The sequence below is a fragment of the Stenella coeruleoalba genome (genome assembly GCF_951394435.1).
Source record: "Stenella coeruleoalba genome assembly, chromosome: 6".
In the NCBI taxonomy this organism is placed as follows: domain Eukaryota; kingdom Metazoa; phylum Chordata; class Mammalia; order Artiodactyla; family Delphinidae; genus Stenella; species Stenella coeruleoalba.
The window spans coordinates 44,007,225-44,028,964 of NC_137151.1; the positions used below are offsets into that span (position 1 = coordinate 44,007,225).

Consider the following 21,740-nt stretch of genomic DNA (forward strand, 5'->3'; position numbering starts at 1 on the left):
GATTCAGGCTTGAGAGAACAGAAATAGCTGTAATCAGAAGATATGTTTTATTATTCCAGATGGAGATAATGGTGAGAAAAGTGTGGGAGAATGCCTAAGGCTTATTTTAAGACAAATGTAACAATATATTACCTACATGGCTTATTTTCACATATGCATTTTTTTAAATGCCTTTTTCTGGAATATGGTTTTTAATAACAAAAAACAATTTTCATCATCACAGAAGATTAAAATCGACAAGCATTATTGAGTGTTTTTGATATACTGTATCTACAAGGCCATATGGATAACCAAACCAAATACAGTTTAATTCCTGTCTTCAAGGAGCTTATAATCTCTTATGAAAATATTATGTGCTCAAGAAAAAAACTGAGATATATTTAGTATTAAATGATTCAGTAACAGATTTTTAAATTTAAAAAAGAGAAATAAAAATAAATGTGTGTTCACTGAGGAATCAGGCCTGTGAAGTATTTCAGGGAAAAGAATACTGAGTTTTAACAGAAAATATGTTGTGAAAAGTTATAGAATAGAGGAGAAAAGAAAGGCCACTGGAAATATTTGATTCTGGGTCAAGGTATTTAAATTTGCAAAAAGATGTGGACTCATGGCTTAATTTGGAAAAGTGTCTTAACACTTCTAGACCTCATTTTCCTCAAATAAATGAAAGTTAGATAAGACAGTTTTTTATACATTCTCCAGTACTGAAATTTCAATGGCTCAAAGTGGCTTATAGGGAGCTATTGGAAGTAATCCAATGGACACTAGAATAAGAAATGACTAATTATTGCCATCCAAATGTAATTGCTATATTCCTTAGGATTAGGACACATTAAAGAAGCCTATAGCAAATAAATGCACTTTTCAAAAATGATTTTAAATGTTATTAAAAGATTTTTGATACAATTAAGATAAGAAATGAATATATATAGTATTAGTATATAACACTAATTTTATATATTATATATAAAATTATATACTAATATATTATATATATTATATACTAATTATATATATTGAGATTTATTATTGTGAAATAAAATTCATATTTTATGGCAAGACAAGAAAAATTTAAACAGAAATTTTTCTCTGCCCTTTGGCCTCCTCTCTCCCCCAGGTGTGCATTGTGTATCTGCATTAGGACTCCAGCAAACCTCGCTCATCTGCAGGAACACCTGTTTGACCATAAAGAGCAACATTCTCCTAGCATCAAGACAACTCCTTAAAAGATAACGTTCCTTCTATATCTTGTAAGGGGCCACAATGATGCTTAGATCTGGATTGTGTAAATTGTCAATAATATGTCATTTAATGTACAGCCCTCTGTCTCAAAAAACTTATATCACTGTACCTTGACTTCTGATGGGCGGAACAGTTCTCAAAGCTTTCTGAGATGCTCTTCCCGGGTTATAAACCTCAAATTTGGTTTGAATAAAATTTTCCATTTCTTTCTTAGATCGATGGATCAATTTTCCGTCGACATATGCTTGGCGCAGCCGGCAGGATATCAGAGACACCCATCAGGGGGTCACCAGGAGTCTACCCGCATCGGAGTTCGGCACCAGCATGGTTCCTTTGTGCCACACTGACTTCTGGGTACTCCTCAGGTGTTCCGGTGAATTGTTCTGATATTTGGATCTCATTGTTTGGGTGATGATTCTAAAAGTTTTATTTGAGGTGGTTTCCCCTTAAGACTTGCAGTCTTTTTTTTTTTTTTTCTTTTTGCGGTATGCGGGCCTCTCACTATTGTGGCCTCTCCCGCCGCAGAGCACAGGCTCCGGACGCGCAGGCTCAGCGGCCATGGCTCACGGGCCCAGCTGCTCCGCGGAATGTGGGATCCTCCTGGATCGAGGCACGAACCCGTGTCCCCTGCATCGGCAGGCGGACTCTCAACCACTGTGCCACCAGGGAAGCCCAAGACTTGGAGTCTTAAGGGGCACAGGTGCATTTCCTAGGCAGGGCCTAGGGGATCAGGGTAAGAGGTCCAGGGAAACAACAGGTGACTGGCTTTCTGTTAAATTTGGCTTAAATTAAAAAAGAAATGAGTTGACATAAAGTCTGAACGAAACTTTTGCTAGTGAAATGAGAGGCTGAATTATTCCGCTTCAAAGAATAAAGGGACATTTTTCTCTTTCCAGTCACAAATCCCCCTCAGGCGAAGGACGAACTCGAGAAACAGTCTGAAGACCTCGTGAACTGTTCGAGGATCAATCCTCGCGAGAGGCTGCATCAATCCTCGCGAGAGGCTGCATCAATCCTCGCGAGTACTGCATCAATCCTCGCGAGAGGCTGCAGTCCCGTAAGTCTGCTTTTCCGCGGAGCGCGGCAGGCTGGAATCCTGGCGCTCCGAGCGGCCGTGGCTGTTTTAGGCTCTCACCGGGGGGAACCGACCTAAGAGTAACTCCTTGGAGAGCTAGACTGAGAAGCAGCACGCATGAGGTCTGCCACGCTGTCCTCAGAAAGTTGTTCAGATCATATCTCATATCTGAATCAGCCTATGAGGTTAATACTGGGAAATTGTGCCTCAAAGGCCGAATGGCTCCTGTGCAAACAGCCACCTATGGGAACACTAGCTGGGTTTATGTATGCTTCCAAGTGCTTAATTGGGAACTAAAGGAAATCTGGCCCTGAAGTGGCCAAGTTGGGGTTCTTTTGACACGCGAAAACAATTTTGAGTGCGCAAAGTCGGCAGTCTTCTGGATCTGCGCCTGCCCCGGGTCTACTGGAAACAACAGTGGTAAGTGTTTTTCTCTTTTCTAAAATTAGCAGGGAAAAAATATGGATCATTTGAATTGCAGAAATATCTGAATTGTTATAATTTTAGAGAGCTTTCATCTTAAACTATTGTACCTATTTTAATTGGTATGTGGAAGCCCCAAAAGCTTTCAAAATTCCAAAATCGCCTCATTGAAAGATTTGTTGTAGAAGGCTAGTGAAAGATTAATGATATAAAAGGTACCTAAAATTTTAATTACTTCTCCCCTCTCCCCTTCTTTATTTGAGTACTCACCCTAGTAATCTTCTGAGTTGCCTTTACACTCTGAAGACACTATTAAGTGATTAACTTCAGAATTGAGACCAGGTGAGGCTGTAGCCAAGCCTCGTCAGATCAAAGGCCCAGCTGAGGGTCCTAATTAGAGAACTTCTTAAACCCAGGGAGGATCCTCAAAAGTGTTTGTAAATAGATTACCAAAATGGGAGGCCACCAGTCTGACTAAACCAACCATAGCTGATAATCAGATGATACAAATTTGGGGTGGGGGCTTCTCCCCTAAGCTAAATGAGGGAAAGTAAAACATTCTGACAGAGGTAAATGGGTGTGTCAGTCCTTTGATATCATTGAGGTGGCCACCCAATTCTTTGAGGGAAAAAAAATTAAAAACTATCCTTGTTTTACAAATCTAGTCATTATAGGACCAGAGGTGTATGTATATATTTGGTTACATGGATAAATGGATATTATTATCTTGGGGTACTGATTATTTACTTTGGGTTTTCAATTGTACATTGCTTCATATATAAAAACTGAATTTTTCTGTGTTGTTCTTATATCCTGCAAAGTTGTTAGATCACTTACTCGTTCTAGGAATTTTTTAGTAGTTTTCTTAGAATTTTATATGTAGACCATAATGTTGTCTGTCAATAAAAATGTTTTTGTTTGTTTGTTTGTTTTCCTTTTGATCATGAGGCTAAATTTCTTTCAGTGCTAGCTGGGATTTCTGGTACAGTGTTGAATAGGCACAGTGAGATTGTAGAACATCTTTGCAAGAAAGCATTCATCTTTAAGCATGATGTTTTATGTAGATGTCCTTTACCAAATACCTCTTCTATTCCTAATTTACTGAGTTTTTTAACATAAAAGAATCATAAATTTAAAAAAATTTTATATCCGTTGATATGATCATGTGGGCATTCTAATTTAGACTGTTAACATATTGATTAATATCGGAATATTTAAACTTTCACCAGCATTACATTTCCAGGATAAACTTGACTTGGCCATGTCCTGATGTTTTTGAGGTATTGATTAGTACTTTAAAAGAAATGTTTTCATCTAATTTGGAGATCAGGGTAATGGAACTTTATAAAATAAGTTGGAAAATGTTCTGTCTTCTATATTCTGGAAGAGATTGTGTAGAATTTGTGTTATTTCTTTGAAAATCTGGTAGAATTCACCAGAAAAATTATTTAGGCTTAGTGATAGCTTTTTGGGAAAGTTTTAAGTTATAAATACAATTTCTTTAATAGTTATCAAAATATTAAGGTTACCTATTTAATAGTGTGTGAGTTTGGGGTCGGGGGATTAGTTGCCCTGCTCTGCTGTGTCCTTTTAGGGCTGTGCTGACATCTGGACCAAAGTGGCAGGAGGACAGAGGGAGATAGGAAAAGAGAGAGTGAGCAAGAGAGAGACATTGGAAGCATCAGAAGTTTGCTACCTCCTTGGGACCCCAGCTCTCTTAAACAGAGAGGAAGATTACCCTCCTCTGAGTTGTGGCTTTACTGGGCCTCCACTGCTGATACTGTTACTGCCATCACTGGATTGCATGGGGACTGGTACACAATAGGATGATGACTTTTTTTTAATGGAAAAAAGAAAAGACACAGCAAAATAAACATGAGGAGTATTTACACTGTTCCCAGTGTTAGGCGTTCCCTTTCCTACCTTCCAAATCATCACCAGAAGCCTTTTCTTGGCATGCTCTCTGACTACAGCCCAATGCCCACTTCAAACTTTGGGTTGCATTAAGATCAGGTTGGGAGAAACAGAGGAAAAATAAAACAGCAGACTCACTGCCAGCTCATTGATATTTCATTTTCCCCCCACTAATCTGCCTAGTACTCTCTTACATATCTTCTGTGCAGGTTTTATAGTTCTATTCTATGTCATAGATAGCGTGCTTACAGCACCTAACCTGAAAAAAACCCAAATAGATGCTTCCTTAGTGCAACTGTATCACTGTATAATCCTTAGGTATTTACTAAGAAATAGCAGAGCGATTTTTATGGACTTTAGTTTCTGACCCAGACTGCCTTAATTCAAATGCTAACTCTGTAACTCTACTACTTACTAGCTATAGACCGTGTCTAGATTATTTGAACTCTTTCTGCCTGTCTTCTTGTATTTTTAAAGGGAACAATGATAATACTAGTATCTTCCTTACAGTAATTTAGTTAGTTATTATAAGTAAGTGCTTAGACTAGTTCTTGGTACATAGGGAGTACTATATACACTTTGCCGTTATTGTAGTTTTGAATAAAAATATGTTTTCTAACTCACCATCTGTACTGTACAACCAGAAGAATACCTACTGATCAATACTAGAAATATTAGGGTATATGTGAAATCACTTTGTTCATTTCAGACTTTGTAAAAATGCAGATTATCTGTTTCTAGTTTAGGTCACCACTTTCCCTCTTATTCTGTGTCCTTCAGTACATTATATCGCATTGTCCTGTGAAGATGCAGTGTAAATGACCTGGTCTGACCACTGTGGCAATTAAATCACACAATCAGAAAGCTAATTTCACTGCATTTTGAGAAAGTTATTAATTGTTGATGTATATATTTCAGAGAAAGTCAAATATTGGGCAAAGTGCATATTGCAGATAGTCATGCATCAGCCAGGATTCAAAGGGAAACTTAAAACCAAGCTTCCTCAGGATGAAGATAACTATCAGAAGACTGATGTTATAATGTGGGGAAAAAAACCACCAAAAAAAACCCCAGACCATCTTTCACTCTTCCTTCTCTACTCACGGTAGTTCACTAAGAGTACACTTTAGAGGTTGAGGGGAATTATTACCAGAATTTTTTCCAATATCTACACAAATTTAACCTGAAAATCAAAATGGACCACACTTTTATATTTGCTACCTAGATAAAAAAAAGAATGTATAATTCTGTTTGAATGATATTCTTAGTGGTGTCAAGCCTAGAGGAAAGTTTATACTGGTCTTAAAAAAGTTTACGGAATCTGATAAAAAGTCAGGACCAACCAAGTGTGTGTGTGTGTGTGTGTGTGTGTGTGTACGTGTGTACACATATGTATACATTCTACACCTGTTTGTGTATAACATTATCTGTTGTTCAGTGAGATAAAGAGGATTAAAATAACTATTTATTTTCTTTTATAACACTAAAGAAATCTCAATATATAAAAACAATCTTCTAGGCAATAGTTGATTCAAACATTTCTAATGAAAGACATCACTGTGAGTCCTAACTCTGAAATTTCATGTTTCCAGTAACTGCTATGTATAAAACCCTAAAACAAAGTTATAAGTGGTTAACAAGCATTAAAATGTAAAAATATTGATGAATTTGATACCTGAAAGTTTTGATTTAAAATAAGAAACAAAACATTTTGGGATTCAGGTGTTTGAAAACTGGATCCAAACTGGCTTAAGAAGAAAAGGAATCTTGGTTGTCTTGCAACAGAATGTTCAGAGGCAAGGTTGGTCTTTGACATGACCAGAACCAGAACTCTGTGATATCATCTAAATCAGATTTCTTTTATTCTTGGCCTTTGGAGGTCTCATGCTCTGTGTGGAGAAAGCAGTACCAAGAAGGTAGTGGTGGGGGCCACTGTGGAGCGGTCTACCCTCAATGGGGAGAATATTTTATCATTCATGTTGTTCAGAATTGTCAGTGAATTGTGGTAATAAAAGACACTTCTTTGGTAGGTTTTAGTATTGTCTTAAAAGTCTCTATATACAATTCATGCCCTATTGCCTGGCCCCCAGTATGGCAGCTACTGCCCTTACCATTCACACTATGTGCAAGGAAGAGGATGGCAGCAATTCCATCCCCTATATTCTTTCAGGGAGGACAATTGTTTCCCTCCCAGGCATCTCAGGAAACTTTCCCCCTTGTCTCAATCCATCTGACTGGAAATTTACATGTCTTTGAACCAATGCCTGTGGCTAGGAGAGTGCTCCTCACCGATTGGCTTAAGCCAGTCATCATATATGCTAACTCCCTAACTCTATCCATATCATAGGAGTAAGGAGCGGCTTCTCTTCAATAAGTGGTGCTGGGAAAACTGGACACATGGAAAAGAATGAGATTAGAACACTCCCTAACACCATACACAAAAATAAACTCAAAATGGATTAAAGACCTAAATGTAAGGCCAGATACTACTGTTGTCTTTTACCAACAGAAAAATGGATGGATGGTGGACAGTTTATTACATTTTCTTTAGAATTCCTTATGTACTTTATCTAAGTGATTTGGTATGAAGATGAAAGTGTTGATTATTACACATGGCCTAGAGTTGCAAGGTGAAATTTTTGACCCTCTTTCAAGTCCTCTTTCGTATCATGACATACACCAGAGGTTCACATGTTTGAAACTCCCTTTTGTCAACAGAAACAGAGACAAAACAACCCAGTCCTCAGAACATGTGTCACTTATTACATTTATCTTTGCTAACTCTGTGACCAGCAATATGCATGGAGTTTTCAGTGAGGTCCATGTTTGCATCTGTATTTGGTTAAATATATGGACTTCTGTTCATTATTTATCTTGACAGGTTGAATAAGCAACAATACAAAACAATTAAATGCATCCTTGAGAAGTAATGACATAACTGATTTTAGACCTTTTATGTGTATCCTGTCAAGGTATACATCTTTTTCCACATGGGTTTCTGCAGAAAAAACAAATAATTGTAAAGTGTTTACCATTTTACCACTTGGGTGATTCTAGCCAGCCTGATTTGACAGTTGTGGACTATACAAGGAGTCAAAAAACTGTGGTCCATGGACCAAATCTAACCTTGTTGCTTGTTTTTGTAAATAAGATTTTATTGAAACACAGCCCATTCATTTACATAATGCCTATGGCTGCTTTCACCCTACAATGGCTCGAAAAATTTAAAATATCTACAATCTTGCCTTTGACAGAAAAAATTTTCCAACACCTGTTCCGAACTAATGGCTTACATTCATTGAGCACTTGCTGTTTGCCAGGCACTAAGGTAAATGGTCTAAATGCATAATAAGATTTTATTTTTATAACAAGCCTATGAAGCCTTATGAAAAATACAGAAAAAATAAATAAGTAGCCCAACATCACACACTCAGCATGCATAGAGAGCCAATCGAAAACCAGAGTTTTTAAAAAAATTTAAAGCCATTTCATTTAACCACTACTCTTCACATTCTGTAAGTTTTCTAATTTCTACTAAGTGGAAAAAAAAAAAGACAATTAACTTAGGAAGTATGGAGTAATATAAAGAACTTTTGAGTTGGGAAACAGAAACCAAGGTTCTAGTCTTGGTCTTGTCATTAATTAGCTGTAGGGATAAAGAAATCACTTTAAATTTTCTGCAGTGAGCTTCTCCATCAATGAAAACAGGCAGCATTATGAAATGACCACTGATATTCAGTTCTAAATATCTAAGAGGCTAAACTTCATAAAAAAAAAGAAAGCCCCCTATATTTAAAGAATAAAGTAGATTTAATGTAATATTAATAAAATTAAGTCAAACAAATCTATGTGACATGACAGGGAAGAATATTAACTGAAATTGAACTGGTTCTGATATGAATGTTGGTTATTTGGTAAGGTGACATAAAAATTGGATGTTGGTTATTTGGTAAGTTGACATAAAATTATTTTTTGAACAATTGATTTGGTGGTAAATCTAGCATCCGTATTAAAATTATATAGTGAAAATATTTAATAAGAAACTATTTGATCTTTCCACTCATATGCCTCTGCTTTCACTGGATTCTAAATACTATCATAGACATTTGTTTAAATTTTAAAATCATACAACATGAAAAATTCAGTTAATTGTCCACAGGGTTAAATTACAGAATGATGTTCCTTCTTAAAATAATGGCATGTGCTTCCTGCAGACATAATTTAGAATGGAAAATTCTCTGGTTTAGCTCCCTAAATTTCAGGGAACTCTGTGCAACTACAGAGGAGCCCTCTTTATATTATCTCAACTGGTCTTTTCTCTTGAGGAGAGTGAAGTTTGCCCTCACAGCATTCACAATATTTCCTTTCAATGTTTCTCATACTCTACAGCTAATTTCAATGAATGTTAACTAGAATTCTCCTGTTTGAGGGCAGCTGACTAAAGCTGAGGGCCACAAACAAAATGGAGCAGGTTGACAAGGCACTTCTCTTGATTGGTCAAAGTCTGTGTGTACAGATTAGGGAAACAATAGAGATATACAGAGACACGAGTCTCTCTGTGGCATAAGGAAATCTATCAGCTAATCGGACTAGAAGAAACATGCCTGTATCAGTCATTTCATGCAGAGATATCAAGTGACAACTCTAAAGACAGTGACAAGATTAGGAAACCAGCCCTCCTTCTCCTTCCACATCAAATTAGTACTCTGTGAAACTTCCTTACTAAAGGAAACTTTAGTAGAGTTTTGGTGGAGGTTCATATGTGCAGGGAAGTGACACATTTGGTTGCTAAGACACACCTGTGTGTGTGCATCCACGTGTGTGTGCATCTATACATGTGTGTAGGTGAATATACCATCCAGTTTCTAACAGATGACTCAAGTGACAGAGTTTAGAAATCTAGAAAGGTAAAGCTGTAACATGTCTGCACAAATCAGGCATTCTCCTGAACCATGCATAACTTCACCGCTCGCAAAAAGTATCATAGAAACTCCTTATGAAACCCTCTTTGGGTCTTTGGCAGAAGCTGGCTTCTAATCTCTAATCAGTGTGCATAATTATAAAATAGACATTTGATTTTTTAAAATTACAAACTTGCTGTCATTGTATTGGTGGTTGTATGTGTGTGTGTGTGTTTGTGTGGTGTGGGGTGTGTGTGTGCGTATTTCCAAGGGACAAGTGAGATCATAATGCAGTGGCTCACCAGAGCAGTTGTTCAATACAGACTGAATGACATGACTAGAAATAAGTAAAAATATCTGTCATAATGAGTTACTCTCTGATTTAGTGTGTTTGTGTATGTATCAGTTTTCTTAGTTTATATTATTGATCTATTAATTCTCTTTTAATAGTAATACTAGCTTATGAGTACTATCCTTGAAGTATTTTCTGCGACTTGTAATGAACATTTATTTTTAGAAAGGGTTTCATTTCAAACGTATGAAACATTTATATAATAAATCATCAAAAGATGTAAAATTACATCATCTGGTTATATTTATGTTCATGAATATAATGTGACTTTTTTCCCTTCACGTAGGTCTGTGCCACTGTCAACCTCAACCTTTCCAAGGGACATTTTCATTTAGAATCTTATCATTTTATAATTATTACTTCTCAGAACTCCCAGGGAGCGAACAAAAGCTTCCTCTTTTTATTTCCATTGTTATGTTTCTTTGAAGAACAAATTAAATTTTGACTTCAGCCAAAATAAACATTTAAATGGCAAAATAAATCTAGAATTATGTGAAAAAAAAAAACCCTTCTAGGGAAAGCTTGACTCTGGCTATCATAAGTTCAGGTGTATTTAAGATAATTTACTACCATGTTTTCTTTTCTTTGTGCAAGGCTGTGGCGCCATATGCTCCCTTTGTAGTAGAAAAGGGAGGAAAGAGCTAAGGTCTGAAAAACATTACTACAGAATGAGCTGAGGAAACTAGTTAGTATATCATTCTATCCTGTCTTGAGAACAAAGACAGAAAGCTGCATTTTCTTTGCCAGCTTAACTCTCATCTATCTCTTTTACATACCCTTTTCCTATTAACATCAATGATGTGAGGGTACATAGGAGGAGTCTAGGGTCTGAATCTATAGAGTTAACTACATTGGCTCAATGTACCAGTAAAAAATTAACAACCCCTTTGGTATATGCAGCCGTTTACCTAATCTTCTCCCAAGTATCTTGACCGTATGGAAGCAAAACAGACAATTTCATTTACCATACACGATATGCCAAATGGACTTCAGTGCTTTAAATTTATTAGTTATGATTTGACTTTCACATAAAATGACTCAGTAAGCTCACTTGGATCTGTCCCTGCAAGTTACCATATTAGACAGTCCTTTTTTCTCCTCAGTTCACCATATTGCTAAAATAAATTGCCTTCTCTTCTTTGTTTTGGCTTCCCCTGTGTTTTTCTTTGATTTTTCTGTTCATTTCTCCTATCCTCATTCTTGCTTCCGAATTCTTACCTTTCCTCTTGCTGAGTGTAAACACACCTGAAGGCTGTGCTGCTGCTTAAAGAAAAAATACTGAGCTATTTAAGTAAAGAAACTATTACATCTTTAAGAATAATGAAAATGCAGTATAATGAACATAGACTTTCACATGCACTCGAAATATTCTGAACAAAGTCAGTAAGTGTATTGTGAAGGATTTTTTAAACAAGATTTGGCAAATTTTCCCTTAAAGGGACCTGGATTTTTCCTGATTTGGTAAGATTTCTCATGTCTCTACTCTGCTACAGTGTCTGACATAGTGTTGTGTTTGGTTTTTAATTGGCTTTGTTTCACCAAACACTAACATTTTATTAATCATTTAATATTTATTGCTTTTTCAAGGTGTTTTTTTTTTCACTTTAATTGCTTTGCTCATTTAGTCCTATTTTTTCTTTTCTTATTTCCTTTTTACAAATGTTCAGATCCTCAATTTTTAACATGTTTAAATGTTAAATGGATATGGATATGCACACATATATACTAATCTAAAGGGTTAAGAAAAGTATTGGTGCTATGTCAAAGCCTCTATGCTAATAAAATGTTCTGGTGTTCCTTGTGTTAATATCAGTAAATGAAAAGGGATTATGTGGACAGTGGGTGCTGTATCCTAGGCCTCCTGATGCAAGAGTTTTTTTTTTTTAGAAGGTCATTTTATTTTATTTTTTTAAGTCTTTATTGAATTTGTTACAATATTGCTTCTGTTTTCTGTCTTGGTTTTTTGGCCCTGGGGCATGGGGATCTTAGCTCCCTGACTAGGGATGGAACCCACACCCCCTGAATTGGAAAGCGAAGTCTTAACCACTGGACTGCTAGGGAAGTCCCAAGAGTTACTTTTATGTTCAATATGCCAGGACATTTGTGGTCAGTGGGAGAAAGAGACCAGGATATGAATTCTCATCTGGAAGATAAAATGATGCCTACATTTTTATATGTTGACATATTTTTATCTTTATATCAAGGTTATTGGCAGCTCTTTTCCTCTATTTATAGATAGAAAATCTGGAGCTTAAAGAGGAAACTGAGTTACTCAAGAGCACTTGGTTGTAGCTTTTAAAACTTGACTTATAGTTTAGGAGTCTTGACTTCAAATCTCTGACTTTTCTCATCCTGCTTTGTTGACTTTTGGGCTTGTGTGCCCCTGGGTTGCAATGTAGTTTAGTGACTAAGCACCAAGTCTCTGAGGTCAGTTAGGTTGGGTAAATATTACACTTTATCACTGATTGACTGGGTAAGTTAGTATCTTTAACACATCAGTTTTCTCACCTGTAAAGTGAGAAAAAAAGTAGTATATGCTCCCGATGTAAATGAGAAGGAGAGAGAGAGAGTTTAAGAAATTTGCTTACAGAATTGTGGGGGCCAGCAAGTCCAAAATGTGTAGGGCAGATGCACTGGCTGGAAACTCAGGCAAGAATTGAGGTCACAGTCTTGACCCCAAGCCCATAGGGCAGTCCAGAAAAAATAGAAACTCCAGAGGCAAGATGTCTATGGTACAGTCCTGAGGCTGAATTCCTTCTTATCTGGGGATTCTCGGTTTTTGCTCTCAGGGTCTTCAATGGATTGGATAAGCTCCACCCGTGTTATGGAGGGTACTCTTTATTGAAAGTCAACTGATTATAAGTGTTAATCACATCTACAAAATATCTTCACAGCAACATGTAGTGTATAATCCACCAACTGGGCACCCTAGCCTGGCTAGGTTGACACATAAAATCAACCATCACATGTTTTGGTATAGAGCACTAGCAAATGTATGGGGAAACTGAAGTACTTTGGAGGGGCAGAAACTGGGGAGATTCTCTTTATGCATACCCAGGGGGTCTCCATCCACTGTCCATCTTAGATTCTCATTGTAGTTTGTCATAATGGTTAAGGTCTCTGCATTTCAACTGCTCTGCTGTGCCACCTACAACCACATGGGCTTTGGGGAGTTGCTAATTTCCACGTGGCTCAGGCTTCTTACCAAAGAGGGTGCTAATGATACTTCCCTCAAGGTGGAGGGGGTTTGCTAGGACTAAATAAAGTAATACGTTAAATTTCATAGGACAGTTCCTGTCGTATACTAGGACTCAATACAAGTTAGCTACTGTTGTTATTTCATCTGATCATGTGATTGGCTTATTACTAGGGTAAAAGATAATTTTTATCAAAACTGTGACATATTTGAGAATGAAAGAGAAGTTTGTGAATATTTTCTCTGGTAAATTGAGCATAGATCAGGGTATCTAGAGAAAACCAGGCCATATGACTAACCTAGCTGTACTGAAATTTGCTGTGGATTTCCTCTCAGAGTTGGAAGTGCTTAATACATAAAGTTTCTTAACTCTCTGAAGTTTTTTTTTTTTGTTTATTTTTTTTTCTTCACAACTAGTTGGTCATCACATATAGTTTGGTTCTGGCAGCTAGGATGGACACAACTGCCTTAGGCTGTCTGTATTCATTTCTTGTGGGTAGGTGGTATTAGCGAAAATGTACTTTTTCCTGAGGGTCGTGGCAGGTGGAATTTAGCTAGTTATACGACATCAAATTCAATTTCTTGCTGCCATTATTCAATATGTAGGTATACCCACATGGAGGCCAGGTCTGCAGCCAGGTTCAAATCACTGAATAAATGATACTCATAGTTATCTCCATTTTTCTATGAGCAAGATAATTTCTGCTTCAGAAATTCCATGTTGCTCTGTTGACATGAAGCATGATGGCATGCTTAAATCATATGATATGTGGAATAAATGCAGTATGAGAGGAGTAAAATTCACTTGATAAATGCCGTATAGTATATTTTATTTGATTGTTCATATATTGCATGCTCTTTGTTCCAATTGAACTTTCTCCCTCACTCCAATTTTAAAGAAATACTACATTTTTCTGATCTTTGTCTTTTCTGCCATGATAGGCTATCACTGATAGCATCTGTAATCCCAAATTCTAAAAGTTTGCTAAGAGCAATCCACAAGGAATGACTGGTATACTGTTCAGGGTTCATTAAGAGGAGCAGATCTTGGGCTTCCCTGGTGGCGCAGTGGTTGAGAGTCCGCCTGCCAATGTAGGGGACATGGGTTCGTGCCCTGGTCTGGGAAGATCCCACATGCCGCGGAGCGGCTGGGCCCGTGAGCCATGGCTGCTGAGCCTGCGCGTCTGGAGCCTGTGCTCCGCAACGGGACAGGCCACAATAGTGAGAGGCCCGCGTACCGCAAAAAAAAAAAAAAAAAAAAAAGAGGAGCAGATCCACTCTAGTGATACAGAATAAGAAACTTAATGAAGCGATTAAGTGTTACACAATTCTGGTTGAGCAGTCTATATAATGGGCCTAGTGTCAACAAAGACATCAGCTGGGAAGGGCAGGTAGACATAAAGTAGGAGAGAGCAAGGAACCTGTGATGGCACCCCAGAATCACATCTGTCTCTCACTGCCTCCAATGTCCGTAGGTTCTGCTGGCACCCCTTCTGTACATGTGCCTTGCGCATGGTTCTGGGACATTGAAGGAAGAGGTCCAGTAAGCCTGGCTGCTCTCTGTACCAACAAAATGAGCGAGAGCAAAAACAATTACATGAGTGAATAACAACAGGGCCTTCCCTACGATGACTTAGACCATAAAAATGCCTGCTTCTTTGCTTCTGCCTTGCAAATCTCACACAAATTTCTATGGTGACCAACTCTGACCCAGTCACCTATAGGAAAAGGAATTCTGGAAAATGTAGTTCTAGCTAAGCTAAGTTGACACAGGGTAAAGGCACTACAAATAGTTTCAATAAGTTTTTCATGGCTAAATGTAAATTCGTAAGTGCTTAAGTAGCCTCATTTCCCATAACTGTTCTTACTCCCTTGCCTTCAGAGGCTCTGCTTTGCTGGAGTCTTGCGGTGAGTCAGTGAGCTGCTCATTGAGACCTACATGATGCCAGAATTTGGTAGTGTCAGGAGAAGACCTCCACCTAATTTCAAGATCTAATTTAATTTAAAGATCCCATCCTCCCCTGTGATAGTAGTAATATGAAAAGCAAAATTTTGAAGAAATTATTCAGGTTGAGTGGTCACTTGCTAAAAATGCTGACTCTGGAATTAGCCCAGATGTAAACTGTGGCTCCACTTCCTACCGCTTATCTCCTGTGGGACAAGTTACTCAAGCCCTCTGCTCCAGGTTTCTCATCTGTGAAGTGCTGATAATAATAGGACTGCTTCATCAGGTGTGGGCATTAATATTTCAAACATATAAAGTGCTTAGACCATTTCTGTGCCTAATAAATCTTGACTAATAACATTTTACCACAAATCTACTTGAATTAATAATCAGTTGTACAATATTTCATCAAGTCCTCATGATTAGTAAAATTAATCTGCCTTATCATTTTAAAGATGGTCTGATCTTCGAAAGAAAATATTATGTTGGATACGGATCTCTTTTCCACACCACACCTTATCATTTCTTTTTTCATGGGAGAAGTCTTTCTGGAACAGATTTTATTAAAGAACCTGGCCTTGCACATCTATTTTAACCTTCATATCCGTGACCAAAATTAAGACGTTCATGATCCTCTTCTCTTCCCATAGCTCATGGATTTGGACAAGTGGGTTTGGCCATGAGAAATGTGAGAGGGGCCAACACTTATTTCACCAGCTGCTTACAGCTTTTAAAGACTGTATTTTCTCTTTCTTTTTTCAGTTATGTTGAACTCAAACATATTCACAAATAGAATATTTCCATTGAGTCTGGGAGCCACCAAGTCCCAAAGTGTTGACATACTGATGTGTGAGTAGAGCCCATTTGTCCCAGAAACCCATTCTAGGAAGTAGTATTCTACCCTGTGCTTTATTGCTGTGTTAACACAAGGTGGCTAGAATGCTAGGCAGCTGTCTTTCCAAACTTTCGAAAGAGCAGATTGAAACTTGGAGCCAATTTTGTCCATAGTTGACTATTTTCACCTTGTGAAGTTGGGATGGAATTTACCACCATGCATTAGGTGGAAAATTTGAGTAATTGTATTTACTTCAGTGAGTAAAATATATATTTTATTATCATTCTTAGAGTGGAGGAGATTATATTTGCTAGCTTTGTTGTACATAGATCAAAGAAGAGACTCTCATTTATGCCAGATTTCAGTACATATTAAATGAGCTATTTTTGGTGAGATTATGAGGTAACCAAAACTCTTTTTAGTTTAATTTTACCTTTAACTGGATTCAGATTGCTTTAACTGAAGAGTCAAAGGGCCTGACCTCTAATTCATTAACATAATCAGAAGCACATGTAAGCTACCGGCTCCAATCTTTGCAAGGCAGTGACTACAGGATTCACACAGCAGTCTTGGAAGATTTACTCAGTGCTACTCTCAGGGTATTCTTAGGTACACAGGTGGAGGAAAATCTATATAGAGAGAAAGAAACAAAGAAAAATAAATGCCATAAAGTAAATAAAAGTATGCATGCAGACTGGAGTCCAAATTTTCATAATGTTTAAGCAGTCGTTTTTAGGTGGAATCATATAAATAAACACTGATTTTATTTATTCTATAATTCCTGAAAATTCCAGTGACAGGTGATCGTAACAGCCCCTCTTGAGACTTGCTCTCTTGTGGAATATTAGTTCTCTAAGCAAATGAACTTTTGGTAAGAATTTAAATAGGATAGGAGAAGAATATATGGCTTCAAATTTGCCTCCTGACACACCATATAAAGGTTAAGAGAGCAGAGAGAAAATCCTTTGTTGAACAGAAACAAGAGTAAAAAATAGAGCTACCAAATGATCCTGCAATCCCACTCCTGGGCATATATCCAGAGAAAACCATAACTCAAAAAGATACATGCACCCCAGTGTTCACTGCAGCACTATCTACAACAGCCAAGACATGGAAAACAACCTACATGTCCATCAACAGATGAATGGATAAAAAAGATGTAAGATATACACACACACACACACACACACACACACACACACACACACACACACACACACACACACACACAATGGAATACTACTCAGCCATAAAAAAGAATGAAATAATGCAATCTGCACCAACATGGAAGGACCTAGAGATTATCATGCTAAGTGAAGTAAGTCAGAAAGAGAATGACAAATACCATATGATATTGCTTATATGTGGAATCTAAAAAAAATGGTACAAATGAACTTATATACAAAACAAAAATAGACCCACAGACATAGAAAACAAACTTACGGTTACCAAAGGGAAAGTTGGTAGGGGGCAGGTAAATTTGGAGATTGGGTTTAACATATATACACTTGTATATACAAAATAGGTAACGCCTGAAACTAACCCAACATTGTAAATCAATTGTACTTCAAAAAAATTTTTTTAAAAAATTACATTAAAGTGGATGATGGCGGAGCGCCCTCTGATCCTCAGGGACTCTCCCCAGGAGGATTTTTGTGAATGCCTTCCTTTTCCAGCTTACTTTTTTACTTTGTAAAACAAGTCTCATTTTTGTACAGGAGAAAAACATCAACCCAAACCTTAGAGAAATAAATTAGATACAGTACAATTCAGATTTTTATTTTCTTTTTTCTGCCACCTGGCAAAGGGAGCCAGAATATATGGGCTATCGTTAATGTTACAAATACAGAAATGCAGAGACTATCTGAGGAAGCTGGCACCACTGACCCCACGAGAGAGTAGCAGCAAGCACTACCCTCTGCTAGCATTCTCTATTCAGCACCGTTACCAGTTTCCTGAAATGCGTAATGAGGAGTAGTTCCTTTGGTTTTGTTGTCATGCCCTACCCCCACTGTTATATGGCGGAATCATCAAAGCCGATTAACTCAGATTATTGTAGTGCTTTATTGCCTCACTCATATCTGTAACTAGGCAGAAAGAGATTTTTCCCTGGAGAAAAATTTCATATAGGGTGTCTAGGTCATTCTTAAATTTGCATTGCTTTCTCTTTACAATTTAATTCTGCAAATCATATTTCTGTATTGTACATAACACGTGTCTTTGTCTCACAAGACAGTGGCAAGAGAAACATTGATATTTTTGTGATTCAGGAACACCCTTATCTTTAAACTGATCTGAGAGAATGATTCAATTACTTTATCTTTAAGCATTCATTGTGAAACTGTTTTAATATCACCAAGAATCTCTTTGCCAACTGTTTTTTCTCACAAATATATTTTGATGAACCATATAAAGTTTCATTAACTCAGTCCCTGACAGTAACTGGTAGATAGTCATTACTCAGTAATTTGAATGTACTGGTCTGATGTTTTATATAAAGCATCTGAGATTAAATGGGAACGTACGTAATGCCCCAGATCTGAAAAGCCAGTGCTAAACCTTGTATAATTAATTCTCAGCAACCAGGGTATGTTATCCATTTTGCAGAACATTTACCATTCAGTGCCTATTTCCCACTACTCATCACTTATTTCCTGTTCACCTTTCTTTCCTACTACACTTCTCCTACTACTTGACTTTCTGTAACCCTTCTCAAAACTCATATATTGCTTGATTTCTCAGTTTTTCTTAGAGCACTGTTAGTATCAACTACTTCTTTAGTGCCTACATTGTCCTTTTGTCCTAGTTTTGAGAGTCAGAACAATGGTAGACAGACAGACAAACTTTAAATCTGAGGGAGTTGGATTAAAATCTCCGACAGCTATTACCTGCATTTACATAAATAATGCAATAACCCAATGGGGACTCACTGTGTTCATTTATAAAATGGATGCAATAGCTGTGTCAAAGGATTCTTATTTTTAGAATGGTAGATTTTCAGTATATATTCCCTTTTCATGCTTTCCATAATTTCCTTTGCCTCTGCAGTTCCTGACTTTGTTGTTTGTTTGCTTGCATCTTTTATTTCTTTGCTAATGAAAATTATGTTTTCTTCTATTGAAGCCATTGTTAGTGCTCGGATGTGGCCAGCACTCTCCTCCCAGGTACATTTCCCCCCACACGCATCACCTATCATTATCTTATAGACAATGATATTGAAAGATGAAAAGTTATTTTTCACATTTGTGTCCTATTTGGATTAATGTCCCTGACCTCTTTGGGATGCCTTGGCATTGAATGCACAATAATATAACTCTTTAGTCTTTAGTTCTATACTTTAAATAGTAGAACATACTGACTCTATAACCTTGTTTTTCATCATCATTTTGCCTAATGGTTGGACGACAAATGTTTGTCTCTATCCTTGTATAGCTAGGAAAGAAAACGCTTAACCTTAAAAAAAAAAAAAAAATTGTTGGGCTTCCCTGGTGGCGCAGTGGTTGGGAGTCCGCCTGCCAATGCAGGGGACACGGGTTCGTGCCCCAGTCCGGGAAGATCCCACATGCCGCGGAGCGGCTAGGCCTGTGAGCCATGGCCGCTGAGCCTGCGCGTCCGGAGTCTGTGCTCTGCAACTGGAGAGGCCACAACAGTGAGAGGCCCGCGTACCGCAAAAAAAAAAAAAAAAAAAAAATTGTCTTTCCCTTTTGCCCTTCAAGACTGGTATTCTTCAGTGCCTTGCTATTCAAGGTATGGTCCTTGGATGAGTATTCACTTGAGAGCTTATTAGAAATGCAAAATCTCAGGCACTTCCTAGACCTGGTGAATCAGAATCTGCATTTCCACAAGTTCCCCAGATCCTTTCTATGCACAATAAAGCTTGAGAACTGCTTTCAAGTACATTGATTAAAAAAAATTGAAAGCCATTTTTGAACTGGAAAAAAGATCAGAAAAATAGAGGCAATATTTAAATATCACTTATGAACTAGTGAATGGGGGCGGTGCTTAAAAGAGGTTTAACTTTTGAAACCTGACATAATATAATTGATAAACTCATTGCAGTATAAGAGACAACCAACAACATCGGCCATGATAAAGGAGAGTGTAAGGTAGATTCTCCTGTTTAGTGCTGAATAGAGCCATGGTAAATGTTGTCCATAACCATGCTGATGTTGTAAAGAAAAAATTACCAAGTGACATATTTCTGGATTAAAAGGAAATATTAAAACTGGCTTTCAATATTTAAAGCTTTCTTAACTAGTAACACTTCCCCTGACACTGACTCATGTCATTTTATTTCATTCTTCTTTTGATCCATGCAGATAGTTACATGGTTTAAAATATATTATCATGTCACCTTTTTGACTAGATTAGATGAAGGAATTTTTTAATACTGGGTGATGAACACTATGGCCAAGACTTGATGAGACGATGTTTGCAATAAGACAGTGAATCCAGGCAAGAAGAAAGCCATATTTTCCTTTTTAAAAATAATGAAAATGCATTATTTATGTCTACTCTTTCAATGTTGTGCTCACTGATAATTAATGAGAACTTTTGTGGCCATATATTTAAGGTGTTTCCCTGCACGTAGGAGTTATCCATCTCAATTTTATTCGCAGGATCAAAAAGTGGCAAACCATCAGTTTTGTTTCTCCTTTGATTGTAAAGATGCAAAGGGTATCGCAAGAGGTATTAACATAAAATAAAATTATTCCTGTTCTGCTTGATTTTAAATTACTCAAGTTATTATTATTATTTTTGTTCTTTGCTTCAGATTTAAAGAACTAGGGTTCCTTTCCCATACTTGGTATGTAGTACATCTTTTTTCTCTGAGTTAATTCTCCAAGTCTGGTCTGTCAGCCAGTATAAACAACACTTGATGAATGAGACTCAAGGTGTTTAGTCACCTGAAGCAGCTGTTTGAAGTAACTCTACACACAGCCTGAGGCTTGTGTTTTCACAGCTGTGAGAACTCTTCAAAAGCTTTCCCTCTTGGCCTAGCTCTTTGCTGTGGCTTTAAACTCTTAGCACAAAATCTGGACTATTTCAAAAGAGCAGAATGAAACTAGAGACAGTAATTTTGCATGATTTTGAGCCAAAAATGGCCTAAAATAAATAAATGAAGTACATTTGAAAGTGCTTTACCTAGGTGGGCTATATATCTGAGAATTGTTCTCCCTCTCTGTGTCCCCATATACTCTCTTAAAAGGGAGATGTGTGGCTGAAACACTAGCTCTGTTTATATGGCAGTATTTTCATTTTCTGTTCTGATTCTATGGCACCAAGGCTAAAACCTTATGAGCTTGGAACTATATGTACCTGAATTAAGCTTAGGGAATTGCTAGATGTTTGAGAGAGTTCCAGCCTTATAAATCGACCTAAGGTGATTAAAAATGTCATTCTTTGCCAGCGTGCTTAGGTGATTCAGGCTTTTGAAGTTCCTCTGAGGTCTTCTATTGGTCTGGCATGCTTAACTCGGAGCAAACTTAACTGTGACCACTACGTTTGTTATCAGGCTTCAGACTTCCTTTAGCCGAGTTCAACAACAGCTGTTTTTCTTCCTCTTATATATAATGGAAAGGACATAGTTGCTTCTTAGGAAGAATCCCATTTCTTCTTTACTAGAAAGATGTAAGGACCATTTTTGTTCAGAAGAACAATCTTTTTTTTTTTTAATTTATGGATTTTATTTCTGAATTTGGAAGATATCTGTTTTCTTTTTGGAGTTACTTGGCAGAGTACACTTGACTTTTATAAAATTTCATGTGATTCATAATAGTCTTCCAACTATTCTCTTTTATTTAATTAAACAGAATCATATGTATGCTTTATCCATTCACCCCACAAATATGTATTT

At 37.2% G+C, this 21,740-nt stretch overlaps 1 long non-coding RNA gene across 1 annotated transcript in view; it reads left to right on the forward strand.

The window, feature by feature from the left end:
• Window positions 1-2,329: 2,329 nt before the first annotated feature.
• Window positions 2,330-21,740, forward strand: part of LOC307187643 — a 472,947-nt gene continuing 453,536 nt past the window's right edge. The window contains exon 1 of the long non-coding RNA XR_013828669.1: window positions 2,330-2,737. This is a non-coding gene — a long non-coding RNA (uncharacterized lncRNA). The remainder of the gene's footprint in view (window positions 2,738-21,740) is intronic.